This window comes from Athene noctua, chromosome 1, assembly GCF_965140245.1.
Source record: "Athene noctua chromosome 1, bAthNoc1.hap1.1, whole genome shotgun sequence".
NCBI classification, from domain to species: Eukaryota; Metazoa; Chordata; class Aves; order Strigiformes; family Strigidae; genus Athene; species Athene noctua.
Genome location: NC_134037.1, coordinates 78,477,821 through 78,495,987, shown reverse-complemented (window position 1 = coordinate 78,495,987; position 18,167 = coordinate 78,477,821). Strand labels below are relative to the sequence as shown.

At 43.2% G+C, this 18,167-nt stretch overlaps 1 long non-coding RNA gene across 1 annotated transcript; it reads right to left on the bottom strand.

Moving 5' to 3' along the window:
- Positions 1-341: 341 nt before the first annotated feature.
- Positions 342-9,387, bottom strand: LOC141956270 (uncharacterized). The gene is made up of 4 exons (XR_012632867.1): positions 9,311-9,387; positions 4,699-4,816; positions 2,472-2,740; positions 342-1,382 (listed from the first exon to the last, which is right to left on the bottom strand). It is a non-coding gene; the product is annotated as an uncharacterized LOC141956270 (long non-coding RNA).
- Positions 9,388-18,167: the final 8,780 nt, after the last annotated feature.

The window sequence follows — 18,167 nt, the reverse complement described above, 5'->3', positions numbered from 1 at the left end:
TAAACAAACAAACCAAATGTATGTGAAATCATTAGCATATAAAGAAGGATTTATTTCTATTATTGTAGCAAGTAGGATGCAATACATACTGCTGACAGGTTCACAACTATGCAGCTCTATAGGGGTTAATGTCAGAAAAACTGGAAAACCAAACATGGAACTATACAAATCCAGGGTGTTCTGCTATGGCTCAGTCCTATTATCCAATGTCTCAGCAGCGCACCCATGTCAGGTGGGTCTCCAGCAGTGCTGTTTCACATCTGTGGAGCTGACTCAGCCTCCAGAGGGGCTGCCCAAGGCTGTGGAGCCAATGCCCTTCCTTGTCAGGAATGTGGGGATGGGGCAAAAAACAGGGCATGGGAGGCAAAAGGGGGCCTTGGTCACAGCTCTGATGACTGCAGAGGTGGGAGGGGAGGGGGGAAGAAGGTGAAGAGTGAGGAGCACTGGGAAGGGCAACGCCTTCTTTTTGTCCCATCCCAGCAGGAGCCACTTCCCTGCAAACCCCCTGTATCTCTTCAGCAGCTTTATCCAACTTAGCGTCTCAGGGCTGTAGGGTGGGCAAAGCAAATGATGCGGATGGTGACCATTTTTCTGCCAGATGCTTGCATTACCCATGCCTGAAACGAGCTCTGTGTGCTGCAGCTCATGCTTGGTTATAATGATTTTGTTTTAAGCAGATAACCCACCTTAAGACCTGATATTGGTTGAAGTTCCCTGCATGGACCAGAGATAGCTAAGAAAACAACGTCTTAGGTTGGTAATAATGACCATTATTGTCCAACAATTAATAAAAGCTGTGCTTATTAACATGATGTTGATGCTTGCATTGAACCATACAACCGAAGCCTGATTTTTTAAGCCAGAGACATCTTGGTCATCATGATGGTGGTTTTACCAGGTACATTTTTTTGAAATCCTTCCTCTCCTTTTTTTGGATCTATATCACCTGTTTTCCTGCCTCCTCCCTGGCTCCTGTGCCCAACAGCAGAGCAGGAGAGGGAAGAGGAGCTGCAGTCAGAGCTCAAGACCCTGCTATGGCAGACAAGAACTCAGGACTCGACTCACAGGACCTGGCTTGCTATTGCTTTCAGTTTGTGTGCATATATTGCACCAATCTGCAGTTGCAAAGTTCAACAAAAGCAAAGTAGCATCACGCTGCACTGAACCAGACTGCTGACATCCAGTTGAAAGTTTCGGAGCATCAAATACGTGTTTCTTCTCCTGTAAGGATTGCAGCTAAGAAAGGCTCTTCTGCATGAGATTCAGAGAGGCTCTCTCCTCTAATTCCCTGAAGAAAACCCAAAATCAGAAAGCGAGACCAGCATTGCATTGGTATATTGGCTGATGGTTACAAAATCTTCTGACAAGTCGTTTGCTCGGCCCTGATTGGAAAATATCTTTAATTAAAACACCACATCAGAATCCTGAACCAATTTCATCCCAGCTCCACTAAGTGCTTTGTACAAAACATTAACTCTAAAATCTCATTACACATTAGCAATCCCTGTGACAAACATAAATGATAATTTAGCTCTAATGCATTCTGGAGCAAGCCATTTTTAAGAGAGGCACATGATACCAGCTTGCTAGGAGAAGGGAAAGTTGAATTTATCTGTCTCTTTAGTTTTTAAACAAATGGCTCTAGCTGGTTCAGCAATGGGCTGTACAAATCATTGTAGTGTGTAGATCTGAGAGTGCACAGCAGCTGTTTAGCCCAAAACTGGCACTTGAGCCTGGGCTGGGCTTTGAAATCCCACCAGCAGTGCTGAGTTCCCAAATATTTAAGCATTCAGAGAAGGGAAACGGGGATGAGGAAGGTGGGGATGTTTGTTGATTTTACAGGACAGCGGGGAAGGAGATATATCCGGAGATGGCAGGTAATCTGAGCTTGCCTAAAAGCACAGGCAGAGTCAGGGAGGGGGAATGAGAAGGTGGGACTGCTTGCCTACAGTCACTGCAGCTGGCTTCAGAGGAAAGAAGTTTGAGTGCAAAAAAGGCAAGACTTGAAGTGGTAGTGTGATACCTAGAGCTAGCACTGGTGGAAATTTTGCACCACTGATTGCACAACACAGCCAGGACAACAGAGGACTCTGTAATGGTTAATATTTGTATTATGTACAAGAACTGTCTTAACAGCACTTGTAGGCCAGAGGGATGGCAGTGGAACTAATGTTATTTGCATTGTTTATTGTCACAAAGATGTTAAACATCACTTCTTTGACTAAAAGCAACACCCTCAATCTCTCCCCATTCTTGAACATGACCTTTCTAAAGTCCGCACGCTGCACCTGGATCAATTTTTCTGTGCACAAGTGGGCATGTGGGCATTTAACTTTGTGAAATGGGAAAATTATGGCTATTTACTATGGGATCATGAAGCACGTACATGATGACTTTTATACAGGGATTTTAAAAACAGGCAAACCCCAACCAACCTACCTTCCCCCACATTTCCTCCAAGTACCACCTACCAGATTTGACCATTGCCTTGAAATCTAGAGCTAGAATCAGGTTTTGTACTGGCTGACATGAAGTCACTGAAGTTTTCAGTAAAAGGAAGGCTTTTTCTTCATCTGCCACTTCCTGGTGGCACTAGAAATCAGCCAGACTACTTGTGATCAAATTTTGTTTGGGGAGGTGAGAGGGGATAGATCGCCTGCATCCATTGTCTTGCCAGGGCTAAAGCATATCCCTGTGGCTTTATGGATGTGATGTTTCCAGTGGAGACAGACTGTTGTATCTGGAGAGAAAAAGGTGCAAATCAAAAAAACTTGACTTTGACAATGCACATCTCCCATAAAAATACTTGAAATCACGTATGTTTGCTTCAGTAAAGAATAAACCCCCTTAAAACTTGTTGCAAGATGGGTACAACCAGCTCTTCTTTCAGGAGCTGTGCTTTAACTTGCCCAACAGAAGTCAGGAGGTGTTTACCACCAGCTTCAATGGGTTCCAAAGCAGATTAACACCTTTCTTGTATGGCAGAAGAAGGAAAATGACCACATTAGACTAAAAACAAGGGCTTCATTTCTCCTTGCAACTGAAATGTCATTCTGTGATTTTCTGTGTCTTCAGTTCTGGAGGCGCTGCCTGGTAATGACCAAGCAACACAGCTCTGTACGGGGGAAGAGGCTGTTCCTGCCCTCTCCCAGAGCTCTGCAGTGGGTGTGAAGTCCAGCAGCCTCCATATAGAGATCTGCTAAGTGCACGGCACCTCTGTTCCAAAACATCTAAAAACTATCACACAGATCAAACAATGAATCTCTGCTTGAGAGTCAGGAAAGAATGAGAAGCCCCGTAGGAGGATTTTGTGAAACAGCAATGAATTTTTCTGTAGGGAGGCTGATAGCAGTCAGATGGTGGGTGGGTTATCTGGTTACTGCAAGCCCAACAGTTTCTTGATTTTTACTGCTTAAGAACAGTAGCTTGGGGTTGCATCTCTCTCCCTGTCTTAGTCTGCAGTGAAGACAAATGTCCCAAAATAGTTCAGCTTCTTTAGCAGACCATTCCTTGAAGGGTTCTGCTTTTCCACCCTGGCCACTGGTTCTCAGGAAAGCCTCTCTTATACATACTTTCTGGTTAGCTACTCTCACCTCTTCAACTGTTAGCTCTTGCAAAATTCAAAGAGTGGAGGCAACTAACATTTTACCTTCTGTATCTAATTTTCCTCCCTCCTAGCTTTGTTCACACTGGATTTCTCTTTCCTGAAAAAGACAGAAGATATTGGCTTGGATTAGGTATTGGACTATGCCACTTTATTATGTTGCGTTTTCCTCCTTGCCGTGCTGCTTTACTGCTGCAAAAGCCTCCTCTGCCTTATATTCAGATTGTATCACTTGGAGCCTTTCTGGTGAGCCTACAGATCTTCATTTCCTCACTTACAATAAAGCTTTCCGGAATTACTTTCTTTCTTCTAGGAGCTTTGTCTTCCAAAACACCCTGTCATACTCCCAGATTTCAGCATGATTTCCCTTTCTCTCCCCTTGCCACACTTGCCTCAGATACTAAACTCTTTTATCATACTCTTTAAAAAATGTTAGTTAGTAAAAGTTGCAGTAACAAGTAGCATGATGTGAAGGTAGCTCTACTGCCGTAACTGCACCTGTGTTAGATAGCTGTACTGTTTCTGTCCCCTGGGTTGAGACCAGTGCACCATCTTTCAAACACAGTTCAGTCCAAAACCATTGCATGTTGCCCATAGAAGGGGTGGGGAGTAATTCGAGCTGGTACTCTTCTTTCGTCCTCTGCATGGCCTCTGGCTAATCGCTAAGTCATATCTGCTGGCTCTGCAGACACGAGTTCGTTTTGGAGGGGACCAGCTTGATAAACACTGCTGTGCTTAAATATGTGTTTGGCAGTGAGGATCAGCATTACCAAGTGATGCTTCATTAGTCATGTGAAGAACTGGACAATGCCGTTGCTTTATTTTACAGCCTTCTGCCTCAGTTACAAATTCATAACCTGACCTTGGTCCATATAACGTCAGTCATACCATTGTCCTTCTGTGCTATATCTAACAAAAAGTCATTAACGTCTTTGGTCACTCTTGATGTTCTTCACAGCTCTCCCTACATCCCTGTACAGCTGTGTATCACACTTGCCAGGGACCTCACCATCTCTGTTCAAAGGCAACAACTCACCCAAGGTAGCTTAAAAAAAAAAAGAAAAAAAGAAAAAAACCCAAAAGGTTCAACTTACCCCACTCCTTAGTTCATCTTATCCTTGCAGAAAGTCACTGCCTGTTTACTTCGTGCCAGTCACATGTTCAGAAACTACATTCAGTTCACATCGGGAGGAATTTCCATCTCCACAACCACTGCAGCAGAAAGCATAAGGTTCACTTTCTGTGGAACACATTGCAACGCTCCAAAAAATAGTCTGATACTTCTTTGGCTTGTTTAAGAACAACCGAGCTACCTGTTGGAGAGAAAAGCTATAGCTACAGGCAGGAAGCATGCTGGAGCAAGGCAGAAGACAAACTAGCTCCTGAGAAGCATCACGGTGCAAAGCAGCAGCAGGAGGGGGCAGGGGAAATAAATCACATAGGAAGCCTGGGGAGTGCAAGGAAACGGACACAATGAAGGACAAGAGAGAGTTGTGGACAGCCCTTGTGTATGCTCACATGCATGAATCAGATATGTCTGGATGCAAATCAATTAGATGGGTGAGTCAAATACAAATAAGACTGTATTTGTGAGAGGTGACGTAAATCTAAACTGACAATGACACCACAACGATTAGATGATATTTCAGACCTGCAGCTCTTCATGCTGCAGACTGTGGTTCACCTGAAGTCTGCCTGTAGTGGCAGGAAGGTTCCTCAATGCTCTTACTGTCTTCTTCTAACAAGGGCCCCAATGTTCTTTGCTCAGCTTGTGCAGACTTTTTCCTCTAGGGGTACCCACACCATGGCCTGCCCCATTAGCTTCTCCCCTTGGCTGGTGCCCAGGGAAGGGAAGTGCAAGGCAGAGGCACATCACAGGGGCCGCCTTCTGCCTGAAACCAGCCTGGCCATGCCACTGCCCAGCCAGCCCAGCAGCCTCTTCCCTCCCATTGAATGAAGAAGACACGAATGCATCAGTCTCCACAGGATAACTGTTGCCCAGGTGGAAAACACACACCCTTGGGACTTGTGCTATCGGTTCTTCTCTCTCCCCCTTTGCTTGATCAGATGCTGTTCTCTGCCAGCAGCACTTCTGGAAGGAGTTTGTGGTGGGACACCCGCAAGTGCTGCTGAACCATCTGGGAAGCGGAGCATGAGAAATGGGAGGACTGTATCTTCTCTCACACAGATCAGTGTCCCCCTTAGGGGGGACCTGTGAAGATATTTTCCAACTCTGCAGCCCCTGCAATTTCTATGTCATCCCCTCCATAGTCTCCTGTTGCTGGTTGTGCTACCAGAATTCCCCACCTCACCACACTGGCTGTACACAAGCTGTACCTGTCCCAAGGAGTGGCTGCCCCAGCTCATGGTGGTGGTGTTGTCCTTCTCAGTAACCTGCATTCACAGGGATTTGTGGCTGCCTAGAAATCTGCCACCTGTGCCTGGTGCCATCAGAGCTCTCCCAGGAAAGCCTCTTGTCATGGCCTCTCTGCCTGATGTTGACCCTGTAAGGGAGGTTGGAATAAAAGCCAGCTGTGCTGTGCTTGCTGCAGGCAAGGCATCCCATGGCACAGAGTGATGCCATCCACGGGGACCAGCTAGGCTGGCCTGCAGGAGAGCAGCTGGGGTGGCCCACTGGACATGCAGGCAAATCCTGTAGATGGGTTTTGCTCCAGCATCATCCTACCCAGCACAGTAATGACACAGCCATGACCACCCAAACAAATGCAGATCGACTGCATCGGCCGAGAGGATGACAAACATAAGGAGGAAGAACAGGGTATGCAGCTGCTCCTGGTGGGATCAGAAGCAGCACTGCTTTCACACAGGTTTTGCTTAGCATAAAGGCTCCTCTGATGTTTCATGACTATCAAAGGCTTTGAAACTCACAGGAATTTCAAGGAAGGCAGAAGTTCATCTGAAATGAGAGAAAGATTATATTTTCCCTCCCACAATATTTCCAGCTTCCCAAGAATTTCCTTTGAAGACTCCACTACTCCCAGAAACATCTTTATGATGTTTTTAAAGTCATTTCCCATACAGAATCATCACCACACACCACAGGCGAATGGTAGAGGTTCAGAAAGCAAAGCATGGGGGTGAGAAGTGAGGCTGTTGGTGAGCTTCAGCTTCTCAACAAAACCAAATCATCCCACCAGTAGCATGGTTAGAAGGCAGGTATACCAGATGTACAATACTGGAGAGAAAGCAGGGGCTTTCTGAGGGGCAAGTTTGATCAAGCAGTGCCTTACTGCTCATTTCTGACTAGAGCAAGGATACAGATCTGGGCTAAGGGAGAAATACCACTTTTTCAAACTTTTTTCTCAAGTCTAGATACAAACAACTCCCACCTGGGAAAGAAAGCACCTGCAAACTGCCTGCAGCAAGAGGGAAGGAAGAAGGGTCTCATGGCAAGGCATTTTTCTTTCCAGCTCCTGGAAGGGGACTCCTCTAACTGGTCTGCTCTGATATCTGGCCGCCAGGGAATAGATAAGCATGGGGCAGACTGCAGAAACTATGACATGAAACTGCTCCTTTCCCTCTGATAAGAGGGAGCTGATGTTGAACCTATTACTCAGATTATGGTGGATCTGAACTCATTTCCCCTTGAGCAGCAGCTACAGAGACAGAGCAGTTGGATTAGTTTTCACTTTCCTATGTAAAATGACTTAACTGGGTAGATAAAACTTAATATATTTGTGAAGCCTCATGTGTTTCCCTGAGACTTGATATCAATAATGTCTTATGAATGCCTTGCTGATTGTTTAATGAATTATTTTTCTCCTTCTCAGACTGTTAATAATAAATTATAAGTGGAAGGTATGTACAGACTGCTTGAAATTCCTCTAATATGAGTTCAGCTGCAGAACTCACAGTTTTGCCTCTCGCTACCTCTGAGCAAGTTCTTTTTGATGAGGATTTTGGGGCAGAGGAGTTCCCCCTGTTCTTGTGAGGTAGGAAATCCCTAGGGACCTGAAGGCAATGAGTGAGCTGCATCGAGGAAGATCAACTTTACAAATACATCAGGCTTCAGCAGAAACCAGATATCTTTATGTGCACAACGTTGTATACCTCCCAGGTGGACTTCCACTCTGCAAAGCAGAGGCAGGAGGGACAAAGAAGTTTCATAGACAGCAGAGGAGGGATAGTCCAGTTTCAAGGCTGTGCTACAGGACTAGGATCTCGTTGTCTACCTCACCTGCCATGGGCTTTGAGAGAGGTTCAGCATGAGTCACATCCATCTCACATGGGTTTTGCTGTCTGAAGGGCTCATACCCAGCCAAGCCAACTACATGGGGAGCGCAGGCAGGTAACAGAGGAGGAGAACTATTCCTCCTGTTTGTATTAGACTTTTCTCCTACTCTAGAATGAGCTGCCCTTAGAGCTGCCCATGTCCTGCAGCTGACAAGGGAGGGACCCTAGCTGAGAAGCCCAGACAGGACTAGAGGCAGGCATCCCACTGCTGGTGCCAGCAACACTCACCCACATAGGAGTGTTATGTGAATGGGTCTCTATTAAAAGCTCTTAACTATAAGAGGTTTTTTTAAACAGCTGCGAGTTATAAGAGCTCATATTTCTTAACACCTGAAACTGTATAGTCCACAGATTATGAAAGTCTGTCCCCTTAGCACAATTCACCGTGGAGGTTTCATGGATCATTTCACTTACAGGGTTAAAACAACAGCACACACTCTACCCCTAGTTACATAAACAGATCAAACTCAGCTACCCCAGTTACTCTCAGCAGCGCTATGCTCACAGGGGGAACAACAGAACATTAAAAGAGAAGGAGAGAGCACCAGGAGAGTAAATGAAGGATGGCATGAAAGTCAGAGTGCTAGAATATCAGCTGCATTTATAAACTTCCATTATTAGCCTTCACCTTCATCCTTGCCTTTTCCAAAACAAAGTGCTTTCACTTTAAATACCACTGTGCACACAGAGGAAACTGCTGAAAACATCCAGTGGTGCAGTTTTCTGCATGCAGCCAAGCCAGCCCATGTCCTGCATTCAAACCAGAGGCAAACAGCTTTCATAATCCCTGACATGCCAGTACCACAGGTGAAGCCTAAAGCCAAGCAAGGACATTGAGGACATTGCACTCAAGGGAGTGGAAGGTGGCAGAGCCTTTGAAGTGGTAGGAGGGGCACTGTCCCTCCCTGCAGTGTGGGCACATAGGAAAGCAGCCAGTACCAAGTAGGCTGGAATACTTCATGCTGACCCCAGGAACACAAGGGCACAGACTTCCACAGCAACAATCCCATGGGCTTCTCTCCCCGGTTGCTGCACATCACCCCAACCAGCTCCAGTTGGCCAGGTTTATGTGCGCAAGACACGAATGTTCTGCAGCTGAAATCCTGATGGTGAGGGTTAAGAAGGGGTTATTGAAATAAAAGCTAATTCTGCAGCTTTAGAGGGAAATGCCAAATACAGAGAAACCGTGTAAAGCTTCCTAATTACTTATACGGAATATTTGGGCATACATGCATACTACAAAAGCATTTCTTCCATTAGTAAGGTTTGCATTAAAACCACTGTTCTATGGTCTCGTCAGCCCAAAAGGTGGCCCTGCCACACACCAAGGCTGCAGGTTAACTTGGAGTCTCAAGTGAAGAAGCATGAGATGGACAGGTCAGTGCTTTTGGTATTGCTCATTAGAGTGACTCACAATTTAGTTACAAAGTCACACAAATGAGGATTACTCACTGCTCCTTTCAGCTGATCAGAGCTCATCTCTTTCCAAAACCAGAGTTAGCAATCTTCACCTTTGCAAGCTAAGGGAGGGCTGCACCTACAGCTGGACTCATTTTACCTTTGTTTAGACACGAACAAGTCATCTTCATCTAGACCCATCTAGGCTGGGAGGGATGTTACGGCTTCTTTGGGCTGTCTGCTTTCTCTGTAGCTCTGACTGACTGGCTAGTGTCACATCAGCTTCCAGTTGCACAGGGTGAGGGGTTCCCGCTCCCTGCACATGACACAGTCAAGTCGTAGGTGGTCCCCAGGTTGGAGGCTGCTAGGTTTTAAGCCACTCAATAATGTTGCTTGATGACTGTCATTTGTGTGAGCCAAGCTGTGGGTCTGCCTTTCTCACAGGACCCAGAAGTCAATGAGATCATTTCAGGAGAAAAAAAGATTCCAATAAAAGTGTGAATGAAAGAAAGAAAAAAAAATGAAGAACAATTCTGGACAGCTGGAAAGCAGAGGCAAGAGCTGGAAAAATACAAATGACATCAGGTCTGAAATGTAGTGGCTGGCAGACATCTATGCCCTTAAAGACATGTAGGCAACCTAAATGCTAACTGAAATAAAGGGTGAGGTAGCTACATTTGCACCTTTAAAACTCAGGGTATGGATTTCTCCCAAGCTGGCACCTGAGAAATGACACAAACTAACTGAGGACTGAAGGACAGAGCCCCAGGAAGGTTCTTCTGTTTCATCCCAGGTATCACAAAGTGAAATATTGCAAACACCTGAAGTATACCGGTTCCTTTTCCTCTACTCTATTAATGAATGTTTTGACCTTGTCTCCCCCACCCCCTTCCCTGTATGAAACTGCCATTTTAAAAGTACTGGTTTTGGTGCTGCATTGCTGACTCTTGAACTTGGTCAAAATTGCTCCAGAAATCAGAAACCACTTGTAGATCAACATTTAATAACCTTGTATGGAACTGTGGTCATTATTGCCCTTGTGTTGCACTATGCTCTTGGCAGTCACTACAAGCTCACTTGTAAAAATACTCGTGTCTATACTTTCATGATGTTGCCTTGCTATTTTAATAGCTCCCATATGGCACACGCTCTTCCATGATTAGTTTTATCGCTACAGCTGTAGTGCTTGAAGAGCTGCTTCTCCTTTGGTTGTCAGACCTGGATAGCACCAAACCACGGACCTCTCCTATGTTTGGCAGGGAGCTAAGAAGCATTTCCATATTTCCCCACAATGGTAATATATTATTTTTAGTTCTGGGGATGTTAGAGAACAGGTAGAGAAAGGGGATTTCTGCCAAAAAATCCATGCCCTGATTCTTAAAAACCCTTCATGTTTCAGGCATTAATTCAGCCGCTAATTATTAGGGAGATGTAACTAACAAGCACTACAGCTGCTAGTTGAAAGATCTTTGGGCCTTCCTGTAACAAATCACAATAAAACATCTAGTGGTTGGAGTTGTAGCTTATTTGTAAGGATGCCTTAAGTTAAATCAGTAGGAGAGGAGGGGAGAAAACATCTGACCAGAAATTGTATTTAATCTATGGAGGAGCAGGTGATGACTTAGGAGAGCCAAGAATGCTGTTTTTACAGTCATGAAAATAACACTAAACACTGTAGGTCTGTACTCAGGCCATCAAAAGAGAAATCTTGTGAAGCAAGCAGGCGGGGCTGATTTTAATGAAAGGAGGAAGCGTCTCTGAAGTTATCCATTTTCTTTTCAAAAAGATTCTTGCAGCAGGCAGGGATCAAGTAATTACTTTGCCCCTGTTCACAAGATACCTCAGAATAGTAACAGACCACACACCCAGGAGATGATTAAAGGAAGTCAGGGTCAGGAACACAGAAAAGCTTGTGATACAGAAGAGAATATTTGCATGGCCATTAATATTTCATGATTTACCAGCCATATGGTTCAGAGCAAATATCTGTACAATAAAGTAGGACTGTCTGCTATCAGGTTGCATATTTCAAGACATACCTGTGTCATAAAGGTATTATTTAGATGCCTTTACCCGTGAACAGATTGCAAAACCCTCTGGATCCCTGTACCTATCCTAAGGGAACCTAGAAGGCCTGTTGGAGGATTTAGCAGGATGTAAGTGGAGACTCTGCCCTGGACTAGACATCTGCACAGAGTGTGTTTCAGCTTTAAAGTAAAGCACAAGTGGTATTTTTTGTACTGCAGATCTATTAGATCCAGTACAAAGGAAAAGAGTTATTGCACTGTTGGTATGTCTCCAGCCATTATTCCAACCCGTGAAACAAAAATGCTGTTTATATGCAAGTGTATAGGTAGCAGTGCAGACAGAAGACCCTGTATTTTCTGCCATTATTCCCATTATAGCAAACTACCAGCAAAGCTGGTAACTAAATTTGGGGGGAAAAAACCCATAAATGACTACTTTTCACCCAGTCAAAACAGCAAGATGTGTCAGGGTTTAAGCAGAAATATTTCGTCTCAGAATTTTGGCAATTAGGCTTCATGAGATTTTATTCTAAGCAAACAGAGTTTACTGTGGCAGCATAAGCAGGTCCTTTCCTCACACACAGTCAAAGCTAGGAATTTTCCCTGCCTGCACATGCCCGTATGTGGCTGGAATAAGCAAGTAGAGTGAGTGGTTCAGCTGACTCACCGGCACAACCAGACTCTCCTGTTGCCGCCAGCTACTGATGTAACTTTTTTCCTGCCTTTGCGACTGGGCTCTCCTTTTCCCAAGCTGCTATCAGCGTTGAGGCTCTTGACTCAAAAGGAACGTTGCGAGCCAGAGTGACATTGCTAAATTGTTCAAAGGAGTCCCTCAGAGGAACAAGGCATGTTAGGATTGGTCGTCAGAGCTGCTGCCACTCTCATTTTTGTAGTGCTCTGGGTGTGCATGAAGAAAAAAGGTGAGGGAAAATGAGAAGGAGATGTAGAAAGATAAAAATAAAAACAAGCACAGCACCAAAATTGCACCCAGTGTTTTACTGACAAGAAATATAAGTCCTTGTCCAGAGAATTTATAGCTGAAATGAGTCTAATAGCACAGGGCCTGATGGCCCTGTCTGTGTGCATTGCAAATTACTCACATGAGCAGCCCCACCAACTCTGTCTGAAGGATTCTTCAACATGCACAGACTGGCTCACAGTGATTAGTGACGGCAAACTGCAATGGGAAAAGCGATGACAAGGGAGAAATTGCTCTGAGGCAACATTATTTAATGCTTCCCTCCCTCCTAAAAAGAGTCAGAAGTTTGACTATTTCATTCATTGGTTTCACTTTTGTTTTAAACCAAGCACTCGCCAGAGCGGAAATCATTTATTTCAAGGTTCCCTCACACAGGGAAGTCTGAAGACAAATCCAGAGTAGATGAAAGTCCTACTTCATGAATATAATTTACTATTACACAGTGATGTACATGACAACTAATAAAAATGCAGCTGTTTACTTCACCAAGATAATCTTAGAAGAGTCTTGACTGAGAGGCTAAATCCCCACTTCTCCACCTTCCACTACATGGCAATGGGTCAAAAGTGTTTGATTGCCAGCTGATTTGTGTGATTGAGTGTGATCAAGGATAAATCAGCTGATATTGGGCTTTGCTGGAACTAGTGGTATGGCTGATGAGGTGATTCTGTTTTATACCTACTGATAATGCTGGCTCTTGCTTGAGAAACCCAAAGCTCTGTCTCTCACAGAGAGCATTTATCTCTTTCCTTCAGAAGCAAGTAGAAAGCTTACTGCAAAACTGGCATCTCAAATGTAACCATTCACAGCTACTAGCCTGAGGCTGCAAACATTGTTGTTCTTGCATCAAAGTTAATTATTATAAGGCATTTCAGTTTCAAAAATCATATGGCAGCTTGAGAGTTGAACAATAAGGACCTCACGTGATTGCAGAGGAGAGGTGGTGTTTGTATGCTAACTTTTCTGTCAAGGAAGAGCCATACTAACAAAACAAAAGGCAACATCCAGCACCCAGATTTGGATTTTAAAAGTCGCCCAATTTCTAAGTTCAGCTCTCAAATAGAGATGGTGTATGTCACAAGTATCTTCTCCCACATCCAACAACACTCGTGCACCTTTGTTTAACAGTAATGCAGAATGCTGCCTCGCTCCATCTTTTTTCAGCCCCTTGAATTTACTGTGTATATAATATATAGTAATAAATATAGAAAATCTATATAACATAGATTTGTAATGGACATCCTAAGTTAAACCATCACTGTGTTGTAACAGTATGGAGATTGCTATAGTCAAAAGCTCAAAGCTGCTCAATCTCAGCCCAGAGAGGTCAGCGAGAATATCTTTTTGCTGGGCTCTCCAGCAGGCTCTGTGAACACCGGAGTTCTCAGAGGAGATAAACATTTTCTCAAAAGCCAGCAGAAAATTTAAACACTCTTGGTGTTTTGCTGTCTGACAATACTAACAATCCAACAAGTAAAAAGCAGTGTGTAAGATACTCTAGTACTATCTTCATGCCCATCTCCCATGTTGTACTGGGAAATTCTGACTTCCACCAAGCAGGTTTGCAATACAGTCCCATTTTGTCTGTCCTCCTGGGTTCAAGCACAACCAGCAATCCCTGCTTCTACATTCCACCGGTGAAGAGACAAAGCAGCACTGTTCCCTGCAGCTGCAGCTCTGTCCCTTTGCCTCTCCTTGGACTTGCCGATTATGAGACCCTGGAACGCAGCTCAGTCCACCCAGTGAGCCTGCAGCATGGAGAAAGTTAGGAACACAAATCAAGCCAGAACAAGAGACAGCCAGCTCTAGCCCTGCTGGTACCCTCTGAGGTAATCTGGTCTGAGGCTAGGACTCAGCTGGCCTACAACATTGTAATAATGTTTTTATACCATGGGCTTGACTAAGTAAGAAGTCAAAGTTATTTTGTTTTGTTTACATGCTTTATTTTTAAGTACATTCAAGATCGTAAGACACTTGGACACTGCAATGATACTAGAGAGCACTCAGCATTGTACTGTTCGAGCCCTCCACAGTCTTGAATGAAGTCAACCACAGCTGACACTCTACCAGGGTACTCCTGTTAACCTCACTGCACTGACAGGGAACTGAGGTACGAAGATTCAGAACAGCAACAAAGGTACTTGAGTGAAACAGTACTGAGCTTCTTTATGGGTAGCTGGGGAATGCAAAAGGTTACGTTACAACCATACACACTGTGCACATGAAAATGGTGAGAGACATACCCAAGTGGCTGAGCTGCTAACCCAGTTACTATGGGTGTGGCTGAAAGATGGGAATTACTGACCAGTACTTTCCCCTCTACACTCGAGCAAGTATGCTGTCTCTGGGTACCAGGGATTTTCTTTTTTTGTTGTTGCTAAGAACAGACAAACGAAGATAAAATGATGATGTTTTCTTTTATGAAATAACATAAAAAGACTTTTCTGATGAAAACCTAGGTAATCACACTCCATAATTCGACACCTGAATAAGGCCTAATTCCAACTTCAGGTAACTTGTGGTTTTTTGTGGATTTGGCTTCAAGGGTCTTGCCGAAAATTGCACAAATCATCAGCAGTGAAAGAAACATCTCAAACCCAGGTGTTCCAAGTGTTAAAATTTGTGCCCTCACCATCGAGACATTCCTCTTCCATCTGCTTGACACAGTCACATATATTTAAAATAGGCTTTCTAAATAATGTCACACTTGCACATGCCAGTATAGACCCGAAGTTGTGCTTGTAGTCTTTCTATACCAAGAATGAACTGTGCCACCTGGCCAGCCTAATGAAGGGAGAATTTGTCTATGAAATGTAAGACAGCACAGAAGGGGGCAGGGCAGAACCTTAGAAGAACATGAAATTCAAATTAGACTGAAGAAGGGAAAGATTTCCAACAGAGATATTAAGAAGTTTGCTTAAGATAACAGGGAGATACAGCAAACCAGCTCTTCAAGGACTGAGATAATTTGAATTTCCTTCACTTGAAATTCCAGCCTACAGTCTCTGATCAACTTCTTGTCAACATAGCATGGGCTTCTTGACAACACTGCTCCTGTTTAGGTTTGTCTCCTCCTCCTGGCTCATATAAAGTCCAAAGTAATTTTATTCATCTGTTCAGGACAGGATTCAAAGGTCTGACTTTATTTTTATTCTTTATCTTCTCTCATTCCAGATAGGTATACATTTCCTATTTTCTCTCAGAAACAAAGCTGATGATCTGCTTCATTCATTGCCTTTCAGGGAAAGAATTAAAACTGACTCATCACTAAGGTATATGGGGGAGGTCACACAAGAGCATGCAAGTAATGGCATTGTGGCCCCCTCTGCAGTATTGGTTCCCCCTTCTATGAAATGATCCAGAGGTTTACTAGAGTAGTATGCATGTGAAGGTCTCCAGATTGCACCCATGTTAAAAGACATGGATTTTGCCATAGCAATTAACAGGCAGTAACATCTCAGAATTGGTAACATTTAAAATTTTGGAGAGCAACAGGTAGACTAACAAACTATGCTCCCTGCATCAGTTTTACCATGTATAACCTAGTATCTGAGGCCAGGACCTTAAAACCCTCCTTTGAAAAATGCTGTGCTCTATAAAAAGGTATATACATAGGAGTGATTTGCAGTATCTTGTCATTTCACTACCTGTGAACTGTACATTCTTAGTCCCATGAAAACCCCATTGTCTGGAAATCATAGCTGGAAAAGTGTACACAACTGACAAGACATTACACTATTACTACATTGTGCATGTCTAATGCACATAATACAGTGAGACTCGAAAACAGCAATCTTAGTATATTTATTGTGTATTAACATGCTTCCCATAATACTCCTGCTCACTCAACCTGCCTTTTTACCATAATAACTTCATTTAAGAATCTATCTGTTTAAAACACTGTCCTAAAAGGTAGAGACTGACACATCTTTCATGATATTAAAAAGGCTTGGATACAGAAGTTGGGGTTCCCTTTTAATAATTTAAGAGACCATGAAACCAAACCAGAAGTAACACTGAGGCAAGTGCTTGCTGAATGACTGACCTTTGGCAAGAGGACCAAGAATCTTCCTAGCTTCAGGAAGTGGCAGTACACCCGTTTCAGAAAGGCCATCCGCAGTGAACTGAAAATCACAGAATTCATTCTAAAAAGGTCTCTGCTTAGCCTTTTGTCTGCATAAGGGGTTTACATATAAAATTTAGAGAAAGCACCTTCATTTACTGATGAGCTGCTGAAATGATGCAGTGTTGAGAGGTGTGCTATTGCTTGTTTTTTCCTTGAACCTCATCTCTTGAGTTTATCCAGTTTACTGTTGAAACTAGTCAACTTTGTTGCTGAAGATGAAAACACTTTGAAAATGCAGTGACAGAAATTTAAAAAGGCAAATTTAAGCTATGCTATTGTGTAACTAAAACTTTAAAACGTATGGTTTGGGGAGGTACTGGTTATTTGAGGTTGATAAATTTTAGGAGTTCAACTAAACAGGAAGCAGCTGCCACTTGTCTATTTTTAACTATTTGAGAACTTGATATGCATACTGAGAAAACAATTGGATAATGTATCTCTCTACTTTTGTTGGTAGACCTGAATGCCAAAGACAGTCATTTCAGACACTCCATTTTGCACTCTTTGGTATGAATGCCTCTCATTATTTTGACACAGATAATGATTGTTTGTATTTCCTCAAGGGAACTACAGTAACTGTAGTAAAAACATTCAGGAGACATCTAGTAGTTAGACTATCCTCCATAAACATACCAAAACACTTATGCAGAAAAGCACTGATAGAACAGTAGTAAAGTCTGCTGATAGAAATTTTCCAGTCATTAAATTCCACATCTAACTTTAATTTGTAGACCAATAAATGCAATTCCTAGCATGAACTTGATCATAAATAGATATTACTGACTTGGTGCGAGATAAGGAAGATTATCACAATTCTGTTTTCTAGGGATCTAGATGGATAAAGGACGGGGGTTGCACAGTGCAGTCAAAGACAGCACAGAAAGTGAGTCTGTGCACACACAAGCCAGGCCTACAGGGCACAGGTGTGCTTGCCTTGGCACCCAGAGTAAGAGCAAAGATGTTGAGGGCTGCTTTACCTCCTCCAGTGGCACACGCTGAATAGCATCTCTACGTTCCATGAACTACCAAGATTAAAGCTAGCTCAGATATGAGTATACGCCACCACTTTGTTGAGACTCATCACTGAAGGTATCTTCGAACGCTAATTATGCCAAATTTTTCTCCCTTCCTGGAAGAGTGCAGGAGAGGAAGCATACCTGAACACTTGTATTTAGCTTCCTCTCCACTATCCTACCAGGCTCCTAAAGACACATTTAATCTTATCTGTTGTACACTCACTTCTGAAGCAAAACATTTTTATTTAAACAGTGTAAAGTAAAAGGACTTTTTCACAATGAATACCTTAGTAAAGAAATTATAAACTATCATCACATAAATATCAATTAAAACATTAAAACACCATAATCTAGTTAGTTCTTCTCCAGTGTGTTTCTCACTAGATTCACACTAGGTCAGGTGGCAGATTTATTATCTTCCATTTTCTATAGGAACCTCCCCCTCAGTCCAGTATGTCAGCTTTACTATATAGTACTTCTCTTCCTTATTTGCTCTAAACAATTATAAGTGTACAATTAACATCAAAATCACTTGGTCATCTTTAAGAAATTTATAGAACCGGTGCATCCACAAATCTAATTCAAAGTGTGAATCGCATGTTTACAGTATGCAACGCATACTTGCTTCATTCACAGTTACAAACAACAGCATATGCAGTAAGAAACCGTTAAGCAAAAAATACCCTAATTAGATGACCATGAAAATTTTAGCCTCTTCAACAATTAACATCTCTTGTAACACTGCTAAAAGCATTAATGAAAA